Raw genomic sequence first — 27,690 nt, forward strand, 5'->3', positions numbered from 1 at the left:
ACATATATGCATGTATATATATTATTATGTTGTCCTTTTTAGATTATGGTATATGGAGAGCATCGGTGTCTTTACTCTCCTCGTTTTGTTTGCAGGGAAAAAATATGTCCTGTAAATAAATGGCATCCTATTTTGCCTTTGTTGAAGAGTCCATAGAGCCCTCCCCCATGGAGTGTGCAGGTTACAAGCAGTATGTGCATCTCCCCGAGCTCAGTGCCATGTGGAAATTCAAGGAATGGCTTGGTTGGTCTAGAGAGGGTTTGGTAAAGGTTGCCTTACATTCATTGGAGATTACTTTTCAGTTTGTTTCATCTGTCCTCTGTGACACAAGGACTTACATTGACAAAGAGGAATGGAAAAGAAGGCTTGAATCCTTAATTGGTTCCCAGATTGAGTTGATTTCAATGATTTGTGAAGATGACAAGCAGGTTCCCACTGTTCAGTTGTCAGTAAGTAGTGGTGTTCTTGCTACGAAAGTTGCCCATGAGGTATGGCAGAGACCTGGTGCTTTACCTGTGGTTAGCAGAACAAGTGAAGAGAGCTTACTTCCTCGTTTGGGTACATGGAAAAGAGTTGAAGCTATGGTTTCTAGAATATGGCTTGCCATTGAAGGCCATATGCAGAGGAATCCCTTCACTTTAGGTTTGGGGGAACCAAATGTGTCAGGTAAGCCTATTCTTGAATATGATAGAATTTGCAAGCCAAGATATTTGCACTCCTTAAAACAACATAAACAGTTCCATAATCCAGAAGATGCCACACTCCGCAATGTCCTCCAGATCTTTGAGGCCTGGGTATTTGTAGGCCAAGAATTGTTGCACAGAATATATCAAAGAATAAACTCTGGGGATTTCGTAGGAGCATCCGCAGACTATTGGATGGTTGAAAGGATATGGAAGATGCTCACAGAAATTGTGAATTTGCTTCTAGTGATGGACCCAGATGATTTCCTTCGCCTTAAACACCAGTTGGCAATTAGCAGGACCAGTACTCCTACAGGTGCATATTGCCTTCGGTCTGCGCCCCTCAGAGACCTTACGAATGCATGCAAGGAACTAAGGCATCTGGTGCCCAAATTCATGGGTGTGGAGGCTGATCCAAAGGGTGGACCAAGGCTCCAGGAGGCACTTATGCATTTGTTTCATTCACATGGACTTCCCTCACATAGCACTTCAGGTGCTTATCATGCTACAACAATACATGTTATGTTGGCCTTCGAGGCAATAGAAGTCGCGGTGAAAAGGTTTTTCTTCTCATATCAGTAGCTGGTAGTAGCAGCCATGGGTAGCATTGAAATGACGGGTCCATCATATCTAGGTGCTTGTGATGCCCTGTGTCAGACATATTTTGAACCACCTTATTTCCCTAGTGTGGATGGTGCAAAGACATTTTTGGGTTACTATTGGCACTAAAATTCTACAACTATGGTGGATGGTACACTGGAAGATCTACAGACAAATCAAGTGAAGTTTACAAGACAAAGAACAGTGCCTTCAGTTTTTCAAAGTATAAACCCAAATTCATACATACACTTCTTACATTGACAGTTTTGAGTATTGTACATAGAATTATATTAGATATAGGATTAGACTCATTTTTGTTCATCCCCATCAGTAGGAGTAATCAATAGAACAATGCTAGAAATTTGAACAGAATTTGTTTTTTCCCTCTCCAACATGGATAGGATACTAAGGATTCATAGTGTGCAATTCCTCCTCCATTAAATACTATCAAGAGATTGTCAAAAATTAAAAAGGTAATTATTAAAGTTATTAGATTTTACGAGTTGTTTCTTCTTTTAATTTTTTAATTCTTTACTTAAATTCTATGATGAGTTTAATGATATTTATATAATTCATTATAAATTTTAACATGAAGTGTGGTTTAATGCTGTTATTTTTTTAAGATTTTTTAATTCAGTTTGTGAAACTGAGATAATTATAATTTTAAGTTGTTAAGTTTATTTAATGGAATGCATCATAATTTTTTTGATGCATTAAATCTATTTTATATTTAATCATATTTTTTGTTTTTTAAGATTTTTTAATTCAGTGTGTGAAATTGAGATAATTATAATTTTAAATTATTGAATTTATTTAATGGAATATATCATAAAAATTTTAATGTATTAAATCTATATCATATTTAAATATATAATTTAAATGATGGAACATTACAATTTCATCATGGGTCATACTAAAAAATTATCTCTTTAAACTAGGCCTCAAAAAATATAATTCTTTTATTTGAATATTTTCTGCTTCAAAATTAATATGAGTGAACCAACTATCCATGGGTCTTATTGGATCTTGTTCTGATTTATTGATTTAATGATATATAAGATATATCATTATACTATTGATGAGTCATCTTATACGGTGACTTTATCCAATTTTCTCTTATTGACGAAGATAGTTATCTTATATATATATATCAATTTTATGGATATATTGACATCATACCGTTACGTTTTTTCCTTTTTGCCTTACTTTTGATATTTCTGTGTTACGTGTTTGTGTCACAATAAAGTTGAGTGAGCAATAAAGGGTGAATGAGTCTATTCTAAAGGTTGTCTCCTGCTCATCATGTTTGCAGCTCTTTTCATGGTGGGTTTCTACTTTGATAGCGATTTTCTTCCTTTGCAGATTGTTCTTCAGAAACCATTTTGATGCTTCTTTTTCACAAAATTGGACATACTTTGTGACTCAAAACACCAAAACCATAATGAAATTTTTTCCTTCATACTTTGGTATAATTGTAATAAAATCCATTATGGCCTCTTCCCAACACTCACTTGGTATGGACAATGGTTCTAGTAGACTTGGTTTCTTGATTATTCCTCTTCTGTATTCGAGCTACATTCCTACCATCAATATCCACTCATTTCCAAAGTTTTGAGAAAAAGATATTACATAATGCATTTTGGATTGACTAATAACATATAATTAGTATAATTTTTTATCTCTACATTTATTTTGGAAAGTACTTTGATTTTTCTTTATACTCTACTTTAATTTCCTTGCACAGGGCCTTGTGTTATTGGTTAGGATGTCATTTAATTTAACTGAATTTATGATAAAGGTATAAATTTTGCCTTTAGTTCTTCAATACTAATTTGTTTTAGTGAGATTGTAAATTTTAATTAAATTATTTATAGTATAGTATCATTTATAAAATGCATTGTTCCTTAATCATATAAGTTTAAATTTAGAACATTGATAATGCATATTGCTTATAATCATTCACACTCTTAATATCTATAATTTGGCTTAACACTTATCATTTTCTTGCAGATTGACACACAATTCACTCGCTTGTGCATGGCCTAACCCCACGGTTTACAGAGAACAAAAACAATCATTGTAATTTTTCTTTCATGGTTGACTGGCAACCTTTAGTGAATTTCCTTCACCTCTGCAATTTTTTTCCAGATAGTTCAGCTTGTTTTAATAATCAGTATTAGTAGGGCAATTACTTAGCCTTTACTTTAAAATTTTTACATTTCACACATAGCTTAATTAAGGGGAAAAGTAAGTGGCCATAATCCACACATTTTTTCAATTTGTTTTGCTATTTTACCCAAGTCACATAGCTTAATTAGAAAAGGAGTAAGTGGCCCATAATCCACTCATATTTTTTACTAACCAAAGCATTTTTACTTCATTAGCATTGGGACTAGGAACTGGTGTTATTAAAGAAAGGGAGTAGCCCCTGCTTCCCTTGCATCTTTTAAACGATCTTGGGCTTGCATCTGAAATCTTTCTCAAAGCACTCAGGTTTCCATCTCCCTTTTTAGGCTCACATAGTGTAATAGGAAGGAAGTAAGTGGCCCATCAACCACACATTATTTTATTTGCAGGTAAAGAACAAACATAACTTAGTGTAATTAGACAATTTTGTAAAGGATCATCGCATATCCACATGACTACAAACTTTGTATGTTCACTCTGTCACTTACACACACATTTCACTACACACACTAAGCTACTCTAAACTTTGAACAAGGGGAATCAAGTGTAAAAACATTTTGTACTTAGTTTATTTAAGCTTAATTTTTCACACCATAAATGAAGGATGACACCTAAAAGCAATCATAACTTGAACAAACTAAATTTCCCCACATGGGCCACAAAATAATTTATAGTTTAGGTTAAGACTATTGGGGGTAGGCATCCAATAAGCCGCCATGGTCATGTTACATTTTGAAACATAGAAGTTGTCTTTTAGGGTGCTTTAAATCCTTCAATCATCCCATGGAAAAGACTACCCAGGCAGCACAAAAACCCGATTCAGAGGGGGTTCGGCTTAGGCTCAGTGCATGTGGTACTTTATGGGGCTACCTGACCTGTATAGTGCTCGGTACTGATAACCGATTACCAAGAAGCTAAAGAATTGACTGCCTCTGTGAGACGAAGGTATCCTATTGGCCAAATTTTAGGGCATCTTCCCCTATAGGTGGAGGTGTGGGAAGCACTAAAGCCTCATTCAATACCTTGGTTGATTCTTTTGGCTGCTGGAAGCGTCACCAGTTCTTTCAGAACATAGCCCCAGTACCCGTCATTTTTTGGCTACCGGAAGCGTCACCAGTTCTTTCGAGATGTATCCCCAGTACCCATCATTTTTTGGCTGTTGGAAGCGTCACCAGTTCTTTCGAGACGTAGCCCCAATACCTGTCATAAAAGATATCTCCTCAAGGCCCACTTACTTGTACAGTAGAAAGGACAAATAGGTCTTCATAGGACCTTCTATCATACACAAAACAAACTAAAACTATTTTCCTTGTTTGATTGATCACGTAGCTTAACTTAAAGGGAAAGTAACGCTTTATTTTTCATTTTGCTTTATGTATGTAATTTCTTTTTATACATATTCCTCTCCTCACCACAAAAGTGACACACATTCCATTTTAAGAATACATAAATACTTTACTTTTTCATATTAAGAATAACAAGACAATGATACACAAAACATTCCAATTCTTGTTTCACCGAAATATACATTAAAATAAATTGTACAAATAAAAATTGAAAAGAAACATTTTTTTTCACTAATTTAAAATGAATTATTGGATAATTTGTTATTTATTTTGATATTTTTTGGGTAGAAAAATTGGAGGAATTATCTTTTGTGACATATTGTATGATATGTCTTAATTTTGAGATTTAGAATTTAAAGCCATCTAAAGTTATTTTGGGATATGAAATGAGTGAAAACTTTGTGAGCATAGCTCTCTGCCTCTTAATGTCGTTTTACACACCAATTCTAGATTTCAAACAATGTGAAAATCACCTCAATCAAATTTCATATGCAGAAGCTATGCCTCCCACAAGTTCAGCTAACTTGTTCACACGATGGTACCAAGTGGATGCTACATCAACACCATTACTTAGATATGTGGAGTTAGTGACGTGTGGACATTCAAGAAGATCCTAAAAGGTTCAAAACCTTAACACTAATAGTGGCTTGAAAAATGTGAAAACCCTAAACCTTAAATAGTTTCCAAGCTATGTTAAACACTACGTCACTAGGAAGAGAAGGGGTTCCATCTTTTTAGGATTGTATTAAAACATAGTTGAGCACAACATCTAGGAGTGGGATTTGAGATCAAAACAAAGGAGAAAGATAATTTGCAACAACCATATAGAAAACAATGTTATAGGCAACTCGATAGTCAATACCCCTTTCTTTGTATTCGTATTTCCATAATTAAATAAAAAAGAGTAGAGTATAAGCCTCACCTTCTAATTAGGTTTTCTCTGATATGACATCCCCTGAGTTATATCTTGTATTAAATTATATGATTTCTATATTCATTTACATTTTTTCTTTTATGGGTTTCAATATTTCTATGTATTTAACACTAACGAAGTGTTGAGACATGTGAAAACCCCAATCTAAAATCATTATCAAGCTATGTTAAACACCAAGTCACTAGAAAGAGAGGGGGTTCCATCTTTCTAGAATTGTATTGTCTCGTGGTTGAGTAGAGCATTTAAGAGTTAGATTTAAGAGCATAACATAAGAACCATTTAGAATACAATGTCAAAAAAAACTCTGTAATAAATACTTGTTTTTTTGTATGTATAGTTTCATAATTAAATAAAAGATAATAGAATATAAGTCTACTTTTTAATTAGATTTCTCTGATATCATATTTTCTAAATTACATCTTTTATTAAATCATATAACTAATATTTCCATTTATTTATTTATTATTTAAATTATTTTTAAATATTTGAATAATAAAATAATAAACAAAATTAAAATTCAAAAATGACAATGTAGGCTATAATAAATTATTTCAGGTGAATATCTACAATAATTTATATATTGTTTCACAATAACTTAAACTTAATATTACTTTTTGAACAATTCATTCTCAACTTTCAATACCATGACATCTCATGGTGAAGACCTCTCCAATCTACTTATGTAAAAAACGAGGGGTATTATTAGACTCGAGAAGCCTCAACCTATGCTTTTACACTTAAAAGTTACCTTTCTCAATGACTCATTATCTTTAACCACATACCTTGAGATCTAGTGAAGGAATCTCCATAATATACTTAATTAAAAAAGAGGGGTGTTGTTAGGCTAAATAAGCCTCAACTTATTCTTCTAATAAAGCAAAGATGCGGGGTGCATTAGCTTATGTTAAGTTGGTTAATTGTTTAATATTAAGTATGTAAGCTAGGGTGAGCAATGATATTATGGGGACGACTAACTTAAATTCATTCGATGCTTCATTCTTAAATGACAAAACATGGAAATTGTACTAATTATATTTTTTGGGACCATCGATCGTTGGTATAAGTGATTGTTCCCAAATATCTCATGAAAGATGCTTAAATGGGTCCATTAGCATGAAGGACCGTTCCACCTCTGAGACATAATTGAATCCCTAAGTGTAGAATTGTAAACTCCTTAATAATTAAATATTTGAAATATTTAATCAATTATTTTATTAAATTATTACTAGTTAATTGTAACTCCAATAAGTTGGTTAAACATTATGTGTTTTTTTATTTTATATGTTTTATATTTGAATATAAAGGAGCGGAGGATATGTATACTTTTATTTTATAAATTAAGTAGTGAAATTTTTGTATGGAAAGAGTTGTTTATCTCACACATGATGTCTTATATGTTAATATTTAATTGCTAACTATATTATGCTTTTGAATTATGTTATTATTATTTAAAAATGATTTTTATTACTTAGAAAATTGATAAATTAACTAATGAACTGATGGGTAGAAAAATGGTACTAATGGGTAGATTAGGTGCAAATTAACGAAGGCAAGTCTAACCCACTTGGTTATGTGGCATTTTTTTTAATTAGTCAATTTAATTAAAAAGACAAAAAGAACATAAAAATTCTAGAATATTAATTCCTTACCATTAATAATTATTAATGATTTAATTAAAATTCTAAAAACTCTACTAATTTTCTTAACTCACTAATTATCATGTTATAAAGTGGGCTGGTGGGTGATACAAGGGTTATTACAGATCCTATAGGATTAATTGAAAGTGCATTTCTTTGGGTTCTTGATATTTCAATAATTAATTATGTTGAATCTTGTGCACTATTTGAAGTTTTGAAGGCTTCATTTTACTTTGGTTTTCAAAATTTGAAGGTGGTGATGAATTTTTAGAATGTAACAAGGCGTATGGTTCACATTACTCCATTGAACACTCTTTTGGCTCTAATACTAAAGTGGGTGAAGGAGGTATCCAAAAACTATCTAGGGTTAACTTCTTGGATGCTTTAAGGAGGAATAATTCTTTGATCAATATATATGCAAATCAATGCCACCCTTTATTCTTCAAGGATGATGGTTATAGGCTTTGGCTTTTTAGCTAGAGGAACTAGATTGCAAAATGATGTGTGGTTTGGTGAGTCTTGTCTTTTTGAGCTAGTTGATCCTATTCTATCCTAGTTGAGTCCCTATCCTATTCTATAACATTAAGAAGTCACCACCAACGTGTATTTTTTTCTCAAAGAAGATTTAATAGAGGAGATTTCCTCTTGTCTTAATTCACAAAGTTTTTTAGTGGTTTTACTCTTAATATTGGGGGGTTTGTTGGGGAGAGGTTTTATGTCTCTCCCTTTCATCCCTATTTGAAGGGACCCATTAGCGCACCATCTCATGTGTCAGTGTTAGGTAGTTCCCTTTGACCCCTTCCAGCTCAGTGACTCATCACAAGTCGCCCCTTGACAATAACATGGTGGCACCACCTCTAGAAAGAATTCATATGTCATACATGGTTAGTCTAGATTTGTCAAAAATATTTAAGCTTATTAATGACCCAATATCTTATGATCTTACTTATCGTACAATGCAATCTAAGATCCCCTCAATATTACTTAATCCCAAAGAGGTTTACATGAAAAGTATAAAATATTTACCTAAAAATGAGACTTCCATGCTTAGTACGCTATGCATTGATCAAGACCATAATATTTACTCAAACTAATTATTTTCAATGCAATTTGTATAGGTATTTTAAGAATGACTAAGTGGGAGAGGATTAATGAGTTCGAAGTTGAAGACCCGAAAGATATGATACAATTTTCAGCAGAAGACTTAACATGGACAAAGATTTATGGGGACCAAGTTGCAGTTATTCCATATTGTCGACTTGATGATTTCATAAGTGGAGAGGAATCAAATGAAAGTGCACCCACTCAATTTCTTCTTCAGAATCATTGAAGTAAAATAATAGAGGATATCAAACACACCAATTACTCAACATATCTGGAGTACGTTGTGTGAGTCTCTATATGCTTTTTCAAGATATGTATAATTTTTTCAATATGCATAAATATTATATCTAATTTGTAGTAATTTTTATACGTACAATTATTGGTGTTCATATGGTCCACAGTCGAAAAAGAGAATTAGGAGTGCATCATCAGATCCAAAGACAAACCGCAATTAACATGAAAGTATTAATGTTGGTTTCCAATGTCACTTCTTTGTGCGATGACTTCAAATGAGACCAAATGATGTTGTAATGATATATACTGCATGTAGGCATATTGATAAATCCAATGTTATTTGTCATGGGACAGATGCAATCAGTAAGCCCATGAGATTCAATTATGCACCACATTTAACAAGGGATATGCGATCTAGTGTCCAACATTTCATTAAAAGAGGTTTTAATGTTACAATGATATGGGACAAGTTCATCTCTGATATGAAGGATGGATCTGATGAGTTATACACAAGGATATCTCGAGATACATACATGACAAGAAAATATATATTTAACATTTACAATGATACCATAAGGCTAGAGTATGTTAAAGATCAAAGTGATCCAAATAGTGTAGAATGCTGGTATAAGGAAACCCAGAGAGTTTTTTCTTTTACCAAAAACAAGATCTTATCAAAAATATCCCTTTTATCATAGGCATACAAACAAAGTGGATGTGTTCAATGATGCTTAAATACTCTCACAATAATATTATCTCAATGGGTTCAAACTTTAGTACAAATAAGTACGAGCTGAGTACATATTTATCCTAAATCTGATTCATTTATTTAACCTCATATTAATGCATGTATCTTATATAAATATAATTATGCACATTTTTTGTAATGCAGTATCAACTTTACACCTTAATGGTTTTCGATGAACATCACAATGGGGTTCCAGTAGCTTGGGTGATATCATCACGCAATACTATAGTTGATCTTTCTAAATGGATGTTGGCCTTATTTGTAATTGGAAACAAAGATCGACCAGATTGGCATGTTCTTGCCTTCATCACAGATGATGCTACTGCCGAAATTGAAACGTTGAGGTGATGTGTTTATTATTTTTATAAGAGGCATAAAAATATTGTTAATGTATAATCTCTCTAAAAATTATGTTATTATAGGTCTTCAATCAAGTGTAAATTATTATTTTGTGTGTGGCATGTTAGTCGTGCATGGTTGAAGAATGTTGGAAACAAGGTCCAAGGGAGGGAAAACCAAATACGCATTTTTCGTGGTTTAGGAGAAATCATGCACACGTGTAAAGATGATGAATTTGTGAAAAAGAAAGTTGAAAGCTTATTTTAAGAATTCAGTGAACAAAAAAGGTTTTTGGAATATTTTAGAACTACTTGGTTAGCCAACAACAAAATATGTAAGCTTCTTATTGGTGGTTTTAATGACTCTATTTTTCATGTCATATGTATACTTATTAATATATAACTAATAAATTTCTTTCTACAAATATGTGGGAAAAAGCATACAGAAATTTTCCACATTCCAATCAGGATACGAACAATGCAATTGAATCGCACCATCGGTATATCAAGGAAAGGTACCTATATGAGAAGAAAAATGCCTACCATAGAAGGGTTGATTGGTTAATCTATGTTTTGTTGACAAAGGTTGTATTATATTACAATCATATGCACCGTTTAAAAGATGTTGGTTCTGTACGACCCAGAAAAATCTAGGAACAATTGAATTCATCCAAGTGTAAAGCTAAGAAAACCCCAAATGAAGATTGTGTGCCTAATGAAAAGAGTAATGATTATTGGGTTCGTAGCCAAAATAAGGATACTCGTGACATTTGGTAAAATGTCATATATAAGGGTTCTAATCTACACTTCTCCAATTGCAATTGTGCCCTGAATGGAAATATCTGTAAACATGTATTGAAAGTTGAGATGTTAGTGAGTAACACTATTTTGGGTGAAAATGTAGCACCTAGTGTCACTGATCCCACTACAGAAAGGCCTAAAATTTTATTTGATTTGAATGAAACAGCTATATTGGGCCCAGAAATCCAAACAGATCTTTCGCCATGCTTTGATTCTCCTCCCAATCTGAATTATCATAATGAAACAAGCATTGATGATTTAGAGAATTTCTCATATAATGTTGAATCAACCAATGTACGACAAGATAATTCATTCTTTGAAAATGATGAGATGAAACGTGTTAACTCATCAACTCATGAGAAATTGAGATCCATAATACCTACAACTTTGGAACAGGCATATGCATTGAACAACTTGGTAGACAAAGCATGTCAAGAATACAACAAAATGTTTTTTAATACTATAACTCCATCCAAGATCACTACCAAGAGAAAACATAGTTTCTTGAGTCCAGTGAATAAAAAAAGATGATGTGGTTGCAAGTCAAAGTCAGGGACAGATAAACTACAATTTGAAAGGGTTGGACGAGTTCATGCAAGAACAAAAGAATGGATGAACAATTAGAGTTATCTTCTCAAAAACAAAGAAATGTGGACCACGCGCCTAAGATAATGCAAGATTCTATTATACCCAATATTGGTATGGAAATTTCATGCTATGCATTGTTTTACGTTAAATGCGATATATTATCATGTTCAACACATTTGCATCATTATTTGAACTTTTTTTTATTGTTACAGCTTGGGGACCCACATCTCACAACATTCCAAATTGTCGAATTCGTTTATTTGATGAACATGCTATTGAAAAAATATTGAGCATTGGGAACACTGCTTCAGCCATTAACATCCCAATATCCTCCCCAAGGGTGCTCCCCCCTATTGTACAACCAATTAGGATGTATCATCGCCCACACCCACCACCTTTTTCCTTCATAAATTCTTCCATGCCTATAACCACCTTCCCAATGCTCACCCTTACCCTTTATTCATCCACCATTCTCATTTCTTCAATCGTCCACCCTTAACATTCCGATTTCCCCCCTTAGGTTAATCCCCCGGCCTACAGTGATTCCCACTATTCTACAATCGGTGGGGGTGTATCGTTGCCCACACCCACTACCTTTTCCCTATTCCACTTCCACCATGCCTTTATCCAGCACCCCTGAACCATGCCTATATCCGTCACCAAGTGCTCCATCATCTACCCAGGGAGGGTTGTCTTCTCCATTGCCTCAGATCCTTAGGTGAGAATGAGTATTTGATCAAAATATCATCATGAATTAATGAAATTGATTATATGCCTTTCAATTTTTACAACTAATTGATTATTGTAATTTTTACAGAGATATCAATTTGGAAATCCACCTGGGAGTGCCAAGAGGGACGAGGGTGACTTATAGACCCATACTTTAGATCGATCATGATGTTGTTTTTCCATTATGTCATTTATGGGCTTGAGATTCCATTATCTATGTTGGAAATGAAGTTCTATTTTGTAAAAAAGAAAAATGTTTAGTTGGACCAATTTTGAATAAAAATACATAAATTTAGACTTGTGTTTATGACAACATCTTCATTGAATTTTAAATCCTTATGTGGATGCAATGTTATATTCTATCAATGTTACATTACTTTTGATGAATGTAGTTGTAATGGATTTTGCTTTTATTATTTACAAATTATCAAGTTTACAAGTTAAGTTACTTTTATATTTATATCTTATTTGATGTTGCATGCGTGGATTAACATATCATTATGATATACTAAAAGCTTCACATATACAAAAAGCTTCACATATACTAAAAATATACGCATATACGAAAGTTTTTATATGGAAGATGTGCACATATACAAACGTTATGCGTATTTACGGAAAATTTGAACATATATAGAAGATATGTGTATTTACGAAAGAAGCATAAATTTTATATACGGAGGTAGCACAACTTCTGTATATGTGCATATTTCGTATCGCATATTTTCCGTATGTGCACAACTTGTATGTATGTGCATATCTTCCATATATGCACATAAACAAAAGATCCACATATATATGGAGGTTAAAGTTGAGTATATAAGAAGGTTGAAGTTATTCTCAACTTTTGTATATGCGCATATATGGAGGCTATGTATATATGGAAGTTGTGCATATCTTCCGTATATGCACAACTTCTGTATATGGGTATATCCTCTATATATGTGAAACTTCCGTATATGCACATATACAAAAGCTAATTATATAAAGAAGTTGTGCACAATTTTCATCATATGCATACACAACAGTCCATATATATGCTCAACTGCTCTACCTGCACATATCTTCCGTATATGCAAAACTTTTATATGCGTGCATATTCTCTCTATATGTGTATCTTACGTATATTCACATATCTTCCATATATATGCATATTCAGAAGATATGCACGTATACTTGAAACGTATATATGAAAGCTACACATATACGGAAGATATGTGCATATATCATGTGCATGTGCAACTTCCGTATATACGCATATCCTCCATATAGGCATATCTGATAGCCTCCATATGCGCATATCTTATGTGCCTATACTGAAGAAGTGCATATACAGAAGACATGCACATATATGGAGGCTAAAGTTCTGCACAACTTCTGTATATGCGCATATCTTCCGTATATGCGCATTTTTTTTCGGTATATGACCTTTGGCCTAGTTGAATGCTCAAGTAAAGTTGTTTAGGGGTTCTTCTTGTAAAATCATGAAAAAGTGACTTGATTACCCTCCTATACACCCAAGAGAACCATGCACATTTCCATATACGCGCAATTTCTGTATATGGAAGTTGCGCATATACTGTAGATTCATATATATAAAAGACATGCATATATGGAAGTTTATGTGCATATACAGAAGTTGCACATATATCTAGAAGATATGTGCGTATAGAAAAGTTTTACATATGCGCATATCTTCCGTATATGCACGATTTTCATATATGCAAAATTTCCATATATGGAAGTTACACATGTACGGTAGATGCACATACATAAAAGACGTACATATATGGAAGATATTCACATATAAGAAAGTTACGCATATATGAAAGATATGCGAATATCTTCCGTATATGGACAATTTTTGTATATGGAAGTTGCGCATATACGGTAGATGCACATATATAAAAGACGTGCATATATGGAAGATATGGACATATAAGAAATTTACGCATATACGAAATATATGCGCATAAATGGAAGTTGCGCATATATGGTAGATGCACATATACAAAAGATGGAGATATACGAAAAATATGCGCATATATTGTGTATATGCATAATTTCCGTATATGCGCAATTCCTATATATGGAATTTGTGTATATATGGTAGATGCACATATATAAAAGACGTGCATATATAGAAAATATGCACATATAAGAAAGTTATGTATATACGGAAAATATGCACATATCTTCCGTATATGCACACTTTCCGTATATGCGCAATTTTTGTATATGAAATTTGCACATATACGAAAATTATGTATATACAGAAGATATGCAGCACATATCTTCCGTATATGCACAATTTCCGTATATGTACAATTTTTGTATATGGAATTTGTGCATATACAATGCAGATACATAAACGACATGCATATACGGAAGATATGCACATATAAGAAAGTTAGAGATATACGGAAGATATGCGCATATCTTCTGTATATGCACAATTTCTGCATATGGAAATTGTGCATAAACTTTTTTATATGTGCACATTTCCGTATACGTGCAATTTCTGTATATGGAAGTTGCGCATATACTATAGATTCACATATATAAAAGACATGCATATGCGAAAGATATACACATATAAGAAAGCTACGTATCTACGGAAGATATGTGCATATAGAAAAATTTCGCATATACAAAAAATATGCGCATATCTTCCGTGTATGCACAATTTCCGTATATGAAAAATTTCCATATATGGAAGTTGCACATGTACGGTAGATGAATATACATAAAAGATATACATATATAGAAGATATGCATATATAATAAATCTACACATATACGGAAGATATGCACAATTTTCGTATATGCGCAATTTTTGTATATAGAAGTTGTGCATATATAGTAGATGCACATATATAAAAGACGTGTATACACGGAAGATATGCACATATAAGAAATTTACGCATATACGAAGATATGTGAATATACGGAAGTTGCGCATATACAATAGATGCACATATATAAAAGATACACATATACGAAAAATATGCGCATATATTGTGTATATGCGCAATTTCTGTATATGGAATTTGAGCATATACGAAAATTATGTATATACAGAAGAGATGCACATATTTTCCGTATACGCACAATTTCCATATATGCACAATTTTTGTATATGGAATTTGCGCATATACGATGCAGATACATAAACGATGTGCATATACGGAAAATATGCACATATAAGAAAGTTACAAATATACCGAAGATATGCACAATTTCCGTATATGCATATATGATGCAGATACATAAAAAACGTGTATATACGGAAGATATGCACATATATGCACTTATTTAGGATATGTTCATTTCTTATGTATATGTTCATATTTGGAAGTTTCACATTTATAATAGATGTGTATATACAATAGATGTGCATATATAGAAGAGATGTGCATATACGAAAGTTGCGCATATACGAAAGAGATGTGCATATACGGAAGTAATCTCTACTTCCCTTGCGTCTTGTAGGCGAACCTGGGCTAGCATATGAAAGTCTTCTTAGCACACTTGTGTTTTCCACCTCCCTTTAGTCACACCTGATGTAGTAAAAGAAAGAGTAAGCGGCCCATTATCTGCACATCATTTCTTTTTCATGCAAGGTGTTGGTCGGATAAATCGATCTTGTGGACAAGGCCAATCTCCCTAGTATCAGAGGATAATCTAGCAACAAACGGACAAACAAACCTATCTTTCTCTAGACATGCGATAAATAAGTAAATACTACAAAGGTGTTAAGATCCTACCTTAGATCCAATGCTTGTTCGTAGTAGTCATCCCCTGGTCATTCGAAAGGGTTACCTTTGAGGACCTGCAATCATAAACAAGCAAACATTAAATAACACCTGTAAAGAAAATATCATAAGTCATGTCTATTATGGTGATCAAAGAATCCATAAAATAAACCATGAATCAACAGCTTATTGAGAAAAACAAACTTATTTGTATTAACTTTGAATATTAGAAGAACCTTACAACTTTTTCAGCCTTGATGTTGAACAAGCTCTTACTGGGGTCTGAAATAGGAATTTCCTTTACTTTGACAAGTCTTGCACTCTTCCAAATGAGATCTTAGAGGCATGTAACCTCTCTTCATAAAAACTCAACTAAAGAAGACTAAGTTCCAGCAGCATTTCACCTCAAAAGTATTCAGCGTCCAACCTCTCCAGTAACCAGCCTAATGCTTCATTTTATAGTGCAGAGGAGGAGGTTACAGGTCCATCTATGAAGGGATAGAATCTTCCTTCAAAGGGATAAGCTCCTCACATCAAGGGGTTAGCTCCTTAAGGTATAGAATGCATGAACTTTAAGAGAGCGAACTTGCCACCTCAAGATTCCTTCCAGAAGCTTCTAGAAATGATTGAAAGTGAGCTTTTGAGAATGTACTCGCGCATTTTTAACTTTTATAAGGGTCCGCACCCTTAACACATAGACAAAGCGGTCAGGTGCACAGGAGACTTGACCATTAGGTGCGGGACCGCAAGTAAGACTAAGAGAAAGTGCGGAACTAGAGGTTTAAAAACTTTTGAGGGATTTCTCTTATTTTCAAGGCTTGATATGAGGAACTGAGGCTTCAGACTTGTAGAGGGGGAAGTATGAGTGGTAATGAACTCACACAGATAGCAGAATGTCAATGTGACAATTTTTAGTGCAACAAATTGCCCCCCTAAAGTGCGAAGTTTGTAATAGATGAAGATAGAGTCTGTCATTTATGAAGAGTGAAGTACTTTATCATTTCAAGGATCATCTTGTGGACACCCCAATCGGAACCTGTAAAAACATTTAATGCAGAATATATATATATATGTAGACATATCATCGTTGAGGTAGGCATTCCCATACTCAGATCAAAACTGACGAAAACTAATTAATCTCTTTTGATACAGGAATGATTTGTAATACATCAAGAGTATAGACATGTGTAGACACAGTATGGACGCAACCATCTGTTTATGAATAGTCCACTGTATAATGAATAAAAAAATTCCTCGCAGCCTAGATGGTAGAAACTAGATCTAGGGTCTTGATTTTTGCTTACCGAACTAGTACGATTCTATCCATGTGAATGAATGTGTCGAAGTCGAACATGGTAGAAACCACTTGATTACCAATCAATGATGTGAACTGTTAACAAGTGTGAAAAAAACCACTAGTAATGTCAATGGCTCTCAAAGTACCCAGTACAATCCATGAAATGTGAATAAATGAGCTGAAGTCGAACATGTCATAGAATCATTCAATCGAAGGTCAATGATGCAGCCTATCGTCGAAGGCAAGAAAACTGCCATTAGGGCATGCAGTTTTCAAGGTATTGAGTATTTCTAGATCAACTTCCTAGATAATGAGCTGAAGTCGATAGAAACGATCCGTCGTAGGCAAGCCCACAACACGAGATCATAGATTAAGTTTTGAAGAAATATATTGGCAAGGACTGACTCAGGGATGGTAAAAATGGATGACAGATATCTTGTAGATGAATGGTTTGTTTGAACTAATATTTTGAACACATAACGACACTACATATGGGTTGGTGACAATTGACCCAAAGCTAATACCCAGAAACCGGTTGAAGACTTTCAATGTGGTTTGATTAACTGTTAGGCAAAGGATTTTCCCAACCCGGGTGAATAAAAAGAGTCGTGTTCAAGAGTGGTTGAGGGCTTTTTTACAAAACAAAATGTAACAAACAGGTTCATTTTTCTCTCTTTTCCCCCACCATTTCTAACAAGTACCTCTTTTTTTTGACAAGCTTGAGGAGGATAACATTTACCTGTTATAAACTCATCCTTCAAATGAGTCCAACTTAGTTTAAAATTCAAACCCTAAGAATGAGTGGTTCATTCATTTTTGAAATTGAACAGGCCCTTTACTGTTTAAATTTTAACGAGTCCAGTATAGGAAAAACTCGGTGTTTTTCAATTTTAGGGGAATCAGAAGAAAAACTTAAGAAAACTCCATGCGGGTACTTTTTCGTAAAATAATCTCTTAGGTCCGAAAAAGGATAAAATAATACAAGAGGGATGACATTTCCAATACTTTAACGAGCTGAAAAGACAAGCACTTGACAATCTTTTCATATTTAACGAGTCTAAAAAGGGTTTAAAGAGGACTCTATTGACCGTAATTAGTCAACATGTACCTTTTTCATAAATAGTCCATTTTAGTATGTAAAAGGGGTAAAGTTATACTGAAGGGACGATTATTCATTTATTTTAACGAGTTTGAACAATCAAGTGCTCGGCAATCTTTTCAATTTTCTAGAGTCTGAAAAGAGCTTAAAGAGGACTCCAATGTTTCGCTTTTTCGTAATTTTTTTAAAGAGTCCGAAAAAGTGATAAAAGTATGCTCTTTGTTGAAAAAAGATCAATTTCCCCGAAAAATCCAATATTCTGCACAAAAACTCAAAACATTAAACATATCTGTTTAAGATAAATACAAAATGATTTAAAAATTTACCTTTTTAAAGTGAAAAATAAATAAATTAAAAGTCATTTATTCGAAAAAAACTTATAAAAAAGACTTTTCTAACTTCATTTTTACCATTTGAATTTAAAGTGAAAAGTGAGAGCTTTTGGGTAAAAAAGTTCCTGTGAAGATTCTGGAAAATCCGTCCGTCAGAATCGAAAACCGTCAGCTCCAGGTAATCCACATCCTCCTTAACTTGCATTTCATCTGTTTACATTTCATTTTTAGGCTTTAAATTTGATTTTCGAGGTGAAAATAGGTTTAGAAATTCACTCACGGGGGTCCGCAGGTGCAACACGCGGCCCCTGCGAACCGCGACTTTTTTCTTTATAGAAAAAAGTCATGGGTCCGCACCTATTGCTCGCAACCCGTGCAGACCTATGCACTATTTGTAAGCAATGGGTGCGGGCCCCATGAAATGAAATTTAAAAACTTAAATTTCTCCATTTTTGCCCAAAATGTTCCGAACAAGGTTGTTCTAATATGTCTTTTTATGCATTGTAGAACATTCAAAATGCTTATTTGGCGAGAACACGAGCATGAGGATGTATATTTTTCTGCACTAAATCATATGCCCACATTGCAGGCATTGAGAGCATGCGGGTTGTTAAAGTTCTGGGGCATACAGGGTATGAGGGCCCAAGTAGACCTCTTGCAATGGCTAGTAAACGTATGGAACACATAGGACCAGTGCTTCGTGATTAGAAGCCACCGGCTTGAAACCGAGCTGGAGGAAATATACTTTTTGACTGGTTTGTCCAAGAGGGGCGAACAATGATCTCTTTTTGGGACTAGGCGAGGTGGCCAGTCTGTCGCTAGTCTCTGGTTGGAGTTTTGCGATGATCAAACAAAGGACAAACGGATTGATATTAAAACTATCAACCGTCGTGAGCTTAAGGTTATTGCATTCATTATTACCAGGCTATGCGGGACTACAACATTGCATGTGGCTATTGGATCCTAGATGCAAATGGTTGTAGATTGTTTTCGAGGCACCATATTCAACTGGTGCGAGGCTGTGTTGGAAAATGTGAAAGGCCAACTAACCAGAGCAAAGAATGGACAGCTGAAAAATTTTGGATATGGATTCATCATAGTCAGCTTTGCTCTAGAGAGGATCCCCATGTTAGCCCTGCAACATATTCCTATTGATGTTGGTCTTCCTCGAGAGCCTAGGATAGTTCGTTGGGCTGCTTTGACGGCCCACCACCCTAAGGAGGGTACAGAGATTGTTCGATTTTCGCCTGAGTATTTTCGTTGGTTGAACAGCCAACTTTTTATGATTCAGGATTTTCCATACGCCGGGATGGATTATCGTGGTGACCCAGACATGATTCTTCCACCAGGAGAACAATGGGATGATTCAAGTAAAATCATTTTCAACACTTTCTAAGTTTTAAATTTTTAATTATTTTTAAATTGTCCAAAACTGACAATCCAAAGTTTAAATGAGATGTGGGTCCACGACGACCAGCGGCTCTCCAGCCTTTCGAGAGGAGACACCCAGCTGTAGCAGCACCAGCCCCACATGACCAATCAGCAGATATTCTGACCGACTTGGAGCTGTTGGACACAAATTGTCATTGATGTCAATATGGCAATATTCGAGGAGCAAACGGAGCCAAGAGGAGCAGACGGAACGGAGCTAAGAGGCGCAGACAAAGCCAAGAGGAACAACAGAACAGAGCCATCGGAGAAGATGGAAACGACAAGAGCAAATATGCCACAGATAACACTATCGGGAGCCATCAGAGGAGAAAACACATATATATGCATGCATTTAAACACTATCGGGAGTCCATAACACTATCAGCGGCAAAAACCGTGCATATATGTGTTTAACACTATCGGATTGCGCAGATGGACGACAGATACAGCACGACGAGCGGATCCAACGGTCGTGGGCGATAAAGATGCACGGGAGATAGTGAGTGGGGACGACGGTAAGCAGTATTCCCCTCACCGCTTTCGGAGGTGGGTGGTAAACGTACCATGGCGTGCGATACCATTCATTGCATGACACGTGGATGATGGGACGCGGCAGAAAACTGCTTTATCGCGCATTAACATGTGGTTAAGTTACGGCATCGGGAGGAGCGAACATCGTTAGATTGTGGTGAATGCGTTCGACCGTGGGGGAAATAAACTGGGTTTAACAAGCGGGGAAAGCAGCGGAGACCGTCAGATCATGATGTGATGATCGAACGGTACGGGTTCAATTGCACGAGTTTCCAATTGTTATGATAGGGAAACAGTGAATTTGAGGATTAGGCGAGGAACGGTGAATTTTCACAGAGTTATAGAGTAAAAAAAAAAGAGAACGGAGTGAAGAAGTAGGAGAAGAATGACCGATGCACATCCCTTCTAAGCGTAAACGAACCGATCAGGCCTGTATTTGATCCTCGAATTGCTGGATTATAGCAGAGCTAACAATTGTAATTCGACCTCTCTTCCGCATTAACGTGACTTGTAAGAATTTGATGAATCCGAATAGACAAAGGAAGCCATGGATCGGGAAGCTGAAATATCAAGCGAGTCAGAGGAAACGACAGCAACCGAAGAGGAAGCCAAAGAGGCGGTGGAAAGCAGAAATGAAGAGTCAGAGACATCTGAAATACATAAAAACATAAAAACAAGTGAGATGGCTATCGATGGATAGATAATCAGTGAGAGAGGAAGCCGAAGAACAAGCAATAGGAAGGAAAGGCCACAGAAGAAAGAAAACAAGAGAATAGCAGAAGCTCAGCAAGCTTGTGAGCAGAGAACAGCAGCAGAACAGTTTATATCAAGGTTGGGTTGGAGCCCAAGAGGTTGGAGCCTCAGAATTGAATAGCACTGAAGTCATTAGGGGTAGGTGCTCCTAAGTGCAGAACCACTGCAAAACAGAGTTGGTGCTTTGGAGGTTGGAGCCTCACTGAAGTCCAAGTTGGAGCTTGACAAACATTCAAAATCCGATAGATACTTATATTGTATTTATTTCATTGCACTGTCTTGAGTTTTTAATAAAAGCATCAATTCCAGCTGTTGATTTCTGTGTTCTGTGTATACATATACATATTTATATATGCTTTTGGCAATCACTAGAACAATTAAAAAGTAAGAAATACTGATTCACCCCCCTCTCAGGATTTTCAACAATTGGTATCAGAACTGGCTTCTTCATACTAGCCTAACAGCTTTAAGAAGGATCCGTAGCCATGATGAGAAATCACGAAGCATCAGGAAGACCTCCTTTGTTTGATGGCACTAACTTTGGTTTCTGGAAGAAAAGAATGACGTACTACTTAATGTCCCTTGGACCTGAAGTTTGGCATTTTTTTCAAAATGAATACAAAACGACTACCACTCTTCCAACAGACCAAGATGAGAGGAAAGCCTACATCGCAAATGTAAAGGCCATGAACTCCATCACTAGTGGAATCACTGATTCCGAGTTTACAAAAATCATTCATTATACATCTGCGAAAGAAATGTGAGAGAAGCTAGTTGGCTTGTATGATGGAGACTCAAAAGTAAAAAAGGCAAATCTTCAAACTCACAGAAGACAATTTGAAAGTTTGAGGATGGAAGATGAAGAAGACATTGCAACATATCTCCTCCGAGTAGCTGAAGTGGTAAATTCCCTGAAAGGATTGAACGAAAAAATTAAAGAAAGTACCATTGTTCAAAAGGTGTTAAGGTCTCTTCCAGACAGATTTGACTCCAAAATAAGCGCTATAGAAGAAGCAAAGGATATAGATACCCTCAAAATGGATGAACTCCATGGAATTCTCACTTCCTATGAAATGAGGAAAGGTGGCCCAAGCTCCAAAGATGCAGCATTCAAGGCCTCAAAGTCAAAGAAGGGGAAAGAAAGGAATGGCTGTAGTGATGAGTCAGATATGGAATCCGAATTGGCTCAATTTGTACGAAAGCTGAAGAGAGGATCTAAGCTTAAAGGCAAGTATCCTCTTATCTGTTTTAAATGTGGTAAAATAGGTCATTATGCAGCAAAATGTCCTCATAAACATGACAGTGATGATGAAGGAAATTCTAAAAGAATGGCACATAAAAAGAAAGGGTTCAATAAGAAAAATTTCTTCTCCAAGCAAGATGAGTCTGATGAGGATGAGTTTATGGTCATAAAAAAGAAATCAGATGAGGAAAGTGATCATGATGAAAGCCAAGAACCATTATTCATGGCACTTGCAGATGATGATGACTCAGGGCTGGAAGGAAATGTAGATGAACTGTTAATAAGTTCCATTGAAGAAAATAAGAAACTACGAAACAAAATCATTTCTCTCAAAGTAGAAAATGAGGAAATAAGAAGGAGATAAGATCTCTTGGAAGCAAAGCTTAAAGAAAAGGAAGAGACTTGTGAAGAACACGAGGCTGAAATAGTGTCTCTGAGAAAGGAGTTGGAGCAAATTAAAAAGGGTTGTAAAAGCTCCCAAATACTTGAGACTATTCTGAAAAATCAAAAACCTCAACATGACAAGTCTGGAATAGGTTTCAGAGGAAAATCCTCAAGCACTAAGAGTAGTGCGAAAAGCTATGCCGATGCACTTTCCTGCAATCCAAAAGATGAAAGAATATGTTATCAAAAGTGCATCCCAGACCCCAAGAATGAAGAGAGAGTTGCTCCAAAGAAGAATGTGGAGTCAACTCATGGACACTACAGCAAATACAAACCTGCACTCCACCAAAGGCCCATCGCAAATCTGAAGAACGAGGGAGGACTAATTCCCATGATGGAAATCGACTCAAATCGTGGTTGCTTCAACAAGTACAAAACCATGTTTCTTGGACACTGCTTTCACTGTAAAAACTTCGGTCATCAAGCAAGACATTGTATGGCTCACAGAAGTGGAAAGACAAATCTAAAGGACCGAATAATCAACTCATATGCCCCCAAAAGGTGGGGACAAATCAAAACGTTCAATTCCTTTGATCCCTTGACCAAATTTGATCTGATTTGCTCTTTCTGCTACAATAATGGACACTATGAATAAGACTGCCCACTCAAAGGAAGAAAGACGAGTAGCAAGAACTCCAGCATGGACAAATGCGGCCTGGCTGTATATTCTCAAAATAATGAAAACTAGTGGTTTGTAGATAGTGGGTGCTCCAGACACATGACAAGAGACAAAAGGAAGTTTGTCTCACTAAGTAAAAAGGAATGGAATGTGTCCTTTGGAATCGGATCAGGCAGAATTGCAGGAAAAGGAACAGTGACTCTGATCAATGGAAAAGGAAAAGCTCAAGATGCTCTGCTAGTTGACGGGCTCAAACACAACCTCCTGAGTGTCAGCCAAATCTGTGATCAAGGACATAAGGTCGTTTTCAGCACCAAAGACTGTGAAATAAGGAACTCTGCCTCAAGGAAACTTGTGGCAAAAGGGGTGAGAAAATCAGACAAAATTTACATTCTGAACAAGATTCAAGAAAATAAATGCTACTTAAGTCAGACAGATGAGAGTTGGTTGTGGCACAAGCGACTTGGACATACAAGCTTTGAAAATTTGATCAATATCAACAAGATCAAAGCTATACGAGACATCCCAAGGCTGTCCAAACCAAATCAAGAAATGTGTGGTCCATGTCAAAATGGAAAGCAGACCAAAACCAGCCACAAGACAAAGGAGCTCTATACATCGAAGCCCTTGGAGATCATCCATGCTAATGTGTGTGGGCCAACTAGAAATCAAGCACTCCAAGGAGAAAGGTACTTTGTGTTATTTGTTGATGATTATACTAGAATGATGTGGATATATTTCATAAAGTATAAATCTGAAACTTTTGAGTGTTTTAAGAATCTAAAAGCCCTTGTAGAAATGAAATAATTCAAAAATTAAGTGTCTCAGAACAGACAGAGGAGGAGAATTCACATCAAATGAGTTTAGTGAGTTCTGTAATATTCATGGAATTAAAAGAGAATTCTCGACTACCGGAACACCTCAGCAAAATGGGGTAGTTGAAAGAAGAAACCGAACAGTCCAAGAAATGGAAAGAACTATGCTATTAACAGCATACTTACAACCTAAATTCTGGAGAGAAGCAGTAGGGACAATTGTCTATACACTGAATCGAACTCAATTAAGACCAAGTTGTGAAAAAACTCCTTATGAGCTATGGAAAGGAAAACCTGCTTCGGTGAAGTACTTCAAGATCTTTGGAATCAAGTGCTTCATAAAAATAAATGATAGCTCACCTGGAAAGTTTGATTCTCGGGTTGATGAAGGGATATTTCTTGGATACTCTACACGGAGCAAGGCTTACAAGTGCTACAATTATCAACTGAAGAAAATAGTGGAAAGCATTGATGTAAAGGTTGATGAAGATCTTCCAGAAAAGGAAATTGAAGAGCATGAAGATGACTCTCTCATTGAAGAAGAAGAACCTAAAGAGGAAGAAATAGAAGAGGAAGAAAAAGAAGAAGAAGAGGAAAGAGAACCACCTAATACCCCTTCAAAGATGAAGTATGTCCAAAGACATCATCCAGAAGAGCAGATCATTGGCGATAGATATGAAGGTGTGCAGACCTGAAGAAGGATAACTATCACACCCAAGAGAAAAGTCATTGCCCTCCTATCTATGATAGAACCAGAAACATTTGCAGAAACAAGTAAGGATCCTCATTGGGTAAAAGCCATAGAAGAAGAAATGTCCCAAATTGAGAAGAACAAGACATGGGAGCTGGTACCTTGTCCAAAGGACAAGAACATAATAGGAACCAAATGGGTGTTCAAAAATAAAATGAATGAGGAAAGACAGGTTATCAGAAACAAGGCAAGACTTGCCTGCAAAGGCTATTCACAAATTGAAGGAGTTGACTTTGAAGAGACATTTGCACCAGTGGCCCGTATGGAAGCTATTCGGATGTTCTTGGCATTTGCTTGCTCAAGAGGATTCAAAATCTATCAAATGGACGTGAAATCAGCATTTCTAAATGGGGAACTCAAGGAGGAAGTCTACATGGAGCAGCCAGAAGATTTTGATCTAATAGCAGGAAAGGACTTAGTTTGTAAGTTGAAAAAAGCTTTATATGGGTTGAAACAAGCTCCTAGAGCTTGGTATGCAAGACTGGATCACTATTTACAACAACAAGGCTTCAAAAAGGGAGTGGCTGGAAGTAATCTATACATAAAGACAGATGAAGGTAAGTTACTAGTTGCTCTTGTTTATGTCGATGATCTGATTTTTGCTAGTAATAATGATGAAATGAGCCATGAATTTTCTCAAAGCATGTCAAAAAAGTTTGAGATGTCAATGATAAGAGAGTTGTCCCACTTCCTTGGACTTCAAATATCTCAAACCAAAGCAGGATTGTGTATATCTCAAACCAAATATCTAAAAGACATGCTCAAGAAATATGGAATGGAGGACTATGCACCCATGAACACACCTATGACCACAAATCGCAAACTAAGCAAAGATGATGACTCCCCTCTAGTAGATGCAACTCATTACAGGTCAATTATTGGAGCCCTTATATACTTAACAGCTAACGACCAGACATAATACAAGCAGTAGGAATGGTGGGAACATTTCAATCTGCTCCCAAACCATCCCATTTATTAGCTGTAAAAAGAATTCTCAAATATCTAAAGGGAACTTCTGATTTCAGTCTTTGGTATCCAAAGGACTCAACACTGATTGTAAGTGCATACACCGACGCTGATTGGGATGGAAGTATAGATGATCGGAAAAGTACTAGTGGAAATGCATTCTTCCTAGGAGACTGTTTGGTATCCTGGCTCAGCAAAAAACAGTCATCCATATCATTATCCACAGCCGAAGCAGAGTATATTGCTGCAGCAGACTGTTGTTCTCAGATACTATGGATGAAGGAAGCTCTAAAATATCTCGACATATGTACAGATCAACCAATTTTCATCTATTGTGACAACACAAGTGCTATCAGTCTCAGAAAAAATCCAATGATGCACTCAAGAACCAAACACATACCAATCAAGTGTCATTTCCTTCGTGAGCAAGTAGCTAAAAAAAACATTGTCCTGGAATATATCAGTACAAAGGAGCATATAGCTGATATTTTCACAAACCTCTTCCTCGAGAAGCATCCGAACATCTGCGTCAAAAGATGGGGGTTATTTCTTTATCATCACTCAATTTCATTCATAAAGATGTAGCAGGACAGGGGGAGTCCATATGCATTCCTTTTCCATTGATGTCAAAGGGGGAGAGAGCAGAAGAATATTGCCATCAATAACAAAGTGGGAGATTGTTGGACATAGATTGTCATTGATGTCAATATGCAATATTCAAGGAGCAGACGGAGCCAAGAGGAGCAGACGGAATGGAGCCAAGAGGAGCAGATGAAGCCAAGAGGAACAACAGAACAGAGCCATCGGAGCAGATGGAGACGAGAGGAGCAAATATGCCACAGATAACACTATCGGGAGCCATCAGAGGAGAAAACATATATATGTGCATGAATTTAAACACTATCGGGAGTCCATAACACTATCGGCGACAAAAACCATGCATATATGAGTTTAACACTATCGGATTGCGCAGATGGACGACAGATACAGCACGACGGGCGGATCCAACGGTCGCAGGCGATAAAGATGCACGGGAGATAGCAAGCTGGGATGGCGGTAAGCAGTATTCCCCACACCGCTTTCGGAGGTAGGTGGTAAATGTACCATGGTGTGCGATACCATTCATTGCACGACACGTGGATGACGGGACACGGCGAAAAACCGCATTATCGTGCGTTAACATGCGGTTAAGTTACGGCATCGGGAGAAGCGAACGTCGTTAGATTGTGGTGAACGCGATCGATGGTGGGGGGAAATAAAATGGGTTTAACAAGCGGGGAAAGCAGCGAAGACCATCGGATCGTGATGCAATGATCGAACGGTGCAGGTTCAATCGCACGAGTTTCCGATTGTTTTGACAGGGAAACAGTGAATTTGAGGATTAGGAGAGGAACGATGAATTTTCACAGAGTTATAGAGTAAAAAAAAATCAAACGGAGTGAAGAAGTAGAAGAAGAATGACCGATGCACATCCCTTTTGAGCGTAAACGAACTGATCAGGCCTATATTTGATCCTCGAATTGTTGGATTATAGCAGAGCTAACAATTGCAATTCGGCCTCTCTTCCGCATTAACGTGACTTGTAAGAATTTGATGAATCCGAATAGACATAGGAAGCCATGGATCGGGAAGCTGAAAGATCAAGCGAGTCAGAGGAAACGACAACGACCGAGGAGGAAACCAAAGAGGCGTGGAAAGCGGAAACGAAGAGTCAAATACATCTGA

General features: G+C 36.0%; 1 pseudogene; it reads left to right on the forward strand.

Moving 5' to 3' along the window:
- The first annotated feature begins 119 nt into the window (after positions 1 to 119).
- On the forward strand, positions 120 to 27,690 carry LOC149253224 (nematode resistance protein-like HSPRO2; annotated as a pseudogene).

The sequence above is a fragment of the Pinus tabuliformis genome, chromosome 7, assembly GCF_031772625.1.
Source record: "Pinus tabuliformis cultivar Carrire ecotype Pingquan chromosome 7, CPIR1, whole genome shotgun sequence".
NCBI lineage: Eukaryota > Viridiplantae > Streptophyta > Pinopsida > Pinales > Pinaceae > Pinus > Pinus tabuliformis.